The sequence below is a fragment of the Sorex araneus genome, chromosome X (assembly GCF_027595985.1).
Source record: "Sorex araneus isolate mSorAra2 chromosome X, mSorAra2.pri, whole genome shotgun sequence".
Lineage (NCBI taxonomy): Eukaryota > Metazoa > Chordata > Mammalia > Eulipotyphla > Soricidae > Sorex > Sorex araneus.
This window is the reverse complement of record NC_073313.1, coordinates 316,617,329-316,623,328: the sequence shown is the minus strand read 5'-3', so window position 1 is coordinate 316,623,328 and position 6,000 is coordinate 316,617,329.

Below are 6,000 nucleotides of genomic sequence, written 5' to 3'. Positions count from 1 at the left end.
GTTGTGAATAATGCTACCCTGGGCGTAGGGTCCAGACCAGTTTTTGTTGGTAGTGTTGTTAGTTAAATCACCATGAGACACACAGTTACAAAGCTGCTCATGATCTGGTTTCAGTCATACAATGTTCTGTCACCCATCCTGTAGGATATCATTGGTTTGTCCTTTCTCCCTTGCCACAGACTTTAGCTTTATCTGGTAATAATCTCTAAACTATTCTAGACTACATTGGTATGTCCTGCTCCACTTGCCACTAGGAGCTTAGGTATATCAGTCACACTCATCAAAGTGCTCCCGAGTCACTTCCATTCCATTGTTTATCTGTAACCACTTCTACCAGTTTATCAGCTTTTCCCCTAATCAGACTCTGTTAATTTGTAAGGTCAGACCTTGCTAGGACAGTGAGCTTGTATTGTAAGTTAATATTGCCTTTCTCCTCTCCTTATGTCTTTTATATAGTTTACTTTAAAACAATTCCTTTTTGTATGGATAAAGAAAGACAGTTGTTAATATGTTTTGGTAACATGGGATTTAATTGGATTCAAATATTATTCACTCCCAGGCATCTGCTTTCTGGACTTAAGCCTCAGCTGCCCTTACTTCCTAGCACCCCCAAAAGCAGGGTCCCGACGAGGGACGGGACGGACCCAGGGCAAGCGGTGAGTTATGTGCTACCCTGGCATCGAGATGGGCCTGGCCAAAGCACCTAATGCTTAACTATATGTTAAGAGCTTGGTCATGGACATGTCATGTCATGATCCAAAAGCAACGACGAGACTAGGACCCTGCTAGGGATAGGAAAGACTAATCTGGCCTGAGCACTGTAGTCTGAGATCGAGGTGACCCCAGGGAAGCAATTCTATAAGCTTAATGCATCTCTTGCTATGTCCATACAAAATGATTAATATTATGAATACTTATATGTTAGTTGGACAAGGAGAGGAGAAACACACCCATGGGATTCCGCTCTTGGATGGGTGTCCTGCTGAAAGAGAATCCGTCCTGGAAGAAGCATCCCGTAAGGGAAAGAACTTTACCCCTATTGATTGTGACCACACCTATGTGTAAGCCCTGACCCCTCATGCTGGGGGATTTAAGGTGGCTGTAAGAGGGGGTTCGGGGAGGAAGCAGAGAGAGAGACAGGAGTGTATAGAGAGGAGATTGGAATAAACTGCAACTGAGACCAACCTGCTTGGCTCCGTTCCTTCCTTCGCCTGCCTCATCATCGCCATCAACCTCCCCAGGGTGGGGGAAGCGGCTGGAGACTACCGAACTCGGGCAGCGGGAGAGATAGCGCCGCTGCCCTGTGCCCTGTGCCCGGTGCGGTGTCCCCCTCTCCCTTTTCTTTTTTGTGTTTTTACACACCATCCTTCCACCAGTGTACATTTTCCACCACCAATGTCCCCGGTATATCCCTCCTGTCCCCTGCCCCCTCCCCAAGCCTACCTCTATGGCAGGCACTTTTCTTCTCTCTCTCTCTCTCTCTCTCTCTCTCTCTCTGTCTCTCCCCTCTCTCTCTTTCTCTCTCTCTTTCTTTCTCTTTCTCTCTTTGAGCATTATGGTTTGAAACACAGATACTGAGAGGTTATCATGTTTGGTCCTTTACCTACTTTCAGCATGCAGTTCTTATCCAGAGTGGTCATTTCCTGTAATAGTGCAGACCAGAGGTTTATTTTTATTTTTATTTTATTTTTTTTTGTAGGAAGGGTTGTTGGTGGTGGGCGTTGGGCCATAAGTGGAGATGCTAAAGGGCTATTTCTGCTCTGTGCTCAGTGGTGCTAGGGATTTGAATCTGAGTTGGTGAGACGCAAGATACACATTCTAAACCCTTTGCTATCTCTCTGGCCCAGGTCAGAGATTTTTTTTTGCAGGGAAGGTACTTCCAAATAGTGTCCAGAGGTCTCCAGGGTTGAAGATGTTGATACTCGTGGGAGGAAGCCAGGTGGTGCTGGGAATCGAACCCAGCTCAGTAGCATGCACTCTAACCCCGTACTACCTCTCTGACCTCCATGCCAAAGATTTTAAGTGATAAGTTTGACTCTAAGCTCTAAATATGTACTGTCAAATCCCTATCACCTCAAAGAGGAGTGGTAGCACCTTTTTCGCAACCAAATATATGATGGATGGATGTTTCATCAATTCTCCTACAACTGGCTTATACACCATTGCCTGCTTTCTAAAGATCTATGGCTTCTCCAACTCCCTAAATTCCTCACTAGTTTTTCTCCCTTCCTGATTCATCCAAATGTCAGACTCCTTTGGGGCTGGGGTGATAGCATAGCGGGTAGGGCGTTTGCCTTGCACGCGGCTGACTGGGGTTCAATTCCCAGCATCCCATATCGTCCCCCAAGCACTGCCAGGAGTAATTCCTGAGCGCATGAGCCAGGAGTAACCCCTGTCCATCACCGGATGTGACCCAAAAAGCAAAATAATAATAATAATAAAAACCCCAAATGTCATCCTCCCAGGCACAGCTTCAACTGACATCAAGGAACTTTAATCGTTATCTTGATAGCTAAAGACGCATCCGTATCTTCACTCCTCCAATCTTTCAGTTATACATCTGAGGAAAAGTTGAAGTTCTTAATTTTTAAAGGCTAACTACCAGTGTTTTTGATAGTTGTGTTTATATCACAGCTGTATGTATATCTTCCTCTGTCCCCCACCCCCGTTGTTGTTGGTATGTGGTGGTTGCCACTACCAGGGTGTGGCACATGTTTAGTTATGATGCTCAACCCAGAGGAATATAAGGTAGTAGAATCCCCTTTTTGAGGCTAACACTGATATATTTACAAAAAGAAATGTCCAGGAAGTTCCTTGTCTTCAGGCATAAACCAGTGCAGGAAGCCAGTAGAAAACCCACAAGGAGAGATGCGCCACTGATCTCCCAGACAACCACAGCAGAGAGACAAACCCTTTCACTTGCCCCCCCCCCCACCCCCGATGTCCCAGCGGTTTATGTTCCTGTTTCGGTGTCTGAGTATACATTAGGGATCTCAGTTGCTAGTGTCCAGCAACGCAACAAAATACTTCTCAGTAAGGATATGGGTAGCATCTGAGTGATTAAAAAGAAACTATCCCAGTACTGACCACAGAACAGCACTTGGCCTTTTGTTCGTTGGAGGAGAGTGTCCTTTATTTGCAAGGGCCTACTTCCCTAATAAACTTTTTTTCTGCCTCTACTGCTTTCTGTGAATTCTTTCACAAACGCTACTCCCCAGCCCCATTTTGGTCATGATGTTTACTCACAACTTTTGGTGGTGCCAGGAATCACAAATAGCTGTGCCTTTGGGGGGTCTCCATGATGAAAAACATGGCTGGGCTTCAAATTCTGGGGTCTCCTGTGAGCAAGGCAGGAGTTCTGCCATGGAGCCACATTCTCGGGCCCTGTGTGCACACATTTTATCTTCTCTATAGACTACAAATTCCTTAAGGGAAATCAATGTATTTCTTCTCTACAAAATATTCCTAAGTTGGCAGAGCCTGGCAGAGCGTGGCATATCCAATATGCCAAAAACTAACAACAAATCTTACAATGGAGACGTTACTGGTGCCCGCTCGAGCAAATCGATGAGAAATAGGATGATAGTGACAGTGACAGTTATCAATGGATATTTACTAAGAAAATTACTTATCTCTGCCTTCCACAGGGAAAACAAATCCATGAATTATTCCAGTTCTCTCTCTTCTTCCTCTTAGGTTTTTTTTTTTTTTTCCGGTTGTTGTTTTTTGTTCTTGGGTCACACCTGGTGATGCTCAGGGCTTACTCCTGGCTCTCTGCTCAGGAATCATTCCTGGTGGTGCTTGAGGAACCATATGTGGTGCCAGGAATTGAACCCAGGTCAACTACATGTAAGGCAAACACCTTATTCACTGCACTATCTCTCCCCCACCCCTTTAATTAATTTTTTAATTTAATTTAATTTAATTTTTTTGCTTTTTGGGTCACACCCAGTGATGCACAGGGGTTACTCCTGGCTCTGCACTCAGGAACCACCTCTGGCGGTGCTCGGGGGACCATATGGGATGCTGAGAATCGAACCCGGGTTGGCTGCATGCAAGGCAAACGTCCTACCCGCTGTGCTATCACTCCAGCCCCTTTAATTATTTTTTTAATCTCTACATTCCTGGCAATACTTTGTTATTTTGAATCTGATGTTTCTCAGCCTGATGTTGTGCATCAGAATAGGTTGGGTAGTTTGAAGGGATTGGATTACTAGGAAGTTCTGCATGGTGAGTGAGATAACTGTCTCACATGCGACAAGAACGCGCTGTATCTTTCACAGGCTCGTTTACCCTGTGATCAATACTAGAGAATCTTTGGGTGGGACTGAGAAGCCTCTGGGATGGGGAGGAGAAGGCAGGGATGGAAAAGCTCCTGGGGGTGCTGGGAGGTGGCCCAAAGGGCTGGAGTGCATGTGATGTTGGGGTGGATCCAGGGGCAGCTGCCTGTCCGGCATGAGCCCCCTAATAACTCCTTTGATTGTGGTGCTCACAGGGACCATGCAGGGTGCCCTCCTGGCTGCTGAGCTAGCACTTTTTTGGCTGAGCTGACCAGCATTTGCAGGTCACTGTGTTCTGCAAGGGTCACCATAGTCAGCTTTAGCACTGGCACAGCCCTGGATGCAGATAGAATTCACTTATGGCACTGACGACTCAGCTGCCAGCCTTGTGCTTTGGTCTGCGCTGACACCAGGAGTCAAAACTCACAGCTGCACATTTGTGAGGCAGGAGCTCCAGCCACTGAGCCCTCTTCCAGCCCCCTGAAACGGCTCCTGACCCCGGTCTTTTAGACCACTCTCAGAGGCCAGATGTTTATTTGCACCAGGTTGGGTACAGGGCAAGGCAGTGGGAGGTATGGCCTTTAGCATCTGAGAGCGGGCATTCCAGCAGAGAGGTTTCATTTAAAAGGAAGTTCTAAGAGTTTCAGCTCTCCAGGCTCTGGCTCTGGGCAAGAGGCCTCAAACCAACTACACTGAGGCTTTGCTTGCCCTGGGAAAGAGTTTGAGCCTGACCTAAGTGCACAGAAGATGCTGGGAAGTCCCAGAGAGAGAACCTATATGCTAGGGATTTTGCATTTGAACCACCATTGTGTATGTGGGGAGTAATTGATCAAAATAGTGTGATGAGCAAATGGCTAGGCCACACAGAGTACTGAGTAGGGCACAGGGGCACCTAGGACACCAGGGGGAAAATCATCAGAGGGAATTAAAAAACACAGTATTAAGAAATGGCACTGTCTTGGGGCTGGAGCAATAGCACAGCAGGTTGGGTGCTTGCTTTGAAAGTAGCTAACCCAGGTTCAGTTTCCAGCATCCCAAGTGGACCCCTGAGCCCCCCACTCTCTGAGCACAGAGCCAGGAATAATCCCTGAGCATTTCCAGGCATGGCCCCAAAACCAATAAATACATTTTTTCTAAAAAGAAAAATGAACAGTCTCTTCCCATGAGTCAATGGGAAAAAACCCATTGAATTGACAGGACATTGTGTAGAATAAGTGTAAAAGTGTTAACTCCTGGTCAGAGTGATAGTACAGTGGGTAGAGCCCTTGCCTTGCACAGCCAACCCAATTCGATCCCCAGCATCCCACATGGTCCCCTGAGTCCTGACAGTAGTCATCCCTGAGTTCAGAGTCAGCAATAAGCCCTGAACATTATCAGGTGTGTCCCATCCCCTCTTAGCTACTTGTTGAAGAATATTGAGTCCTAGACTCAGTGATATTCTGTTTTTTCCTGAAAAAAATCCAAGACCTCAAAGAATCAAACTGTCTCCAAGTAACATAATTCCATTACAGACCAAACTCAATAATGTTTATAGAAATAAAACTGCATCTATCATTTAACAAGGTAAAATTCATAATATCTGATTTCTAATCAAAAGATTGGAAAGGAGCAGGAAAACATGACTCATCCTAAGGATAAACTGAGCAATTTAATTCAACTCAGAACTGATAGATGTTAGAATCCACAGACAAGGACATAACAATAGTATTGCAACCATGCT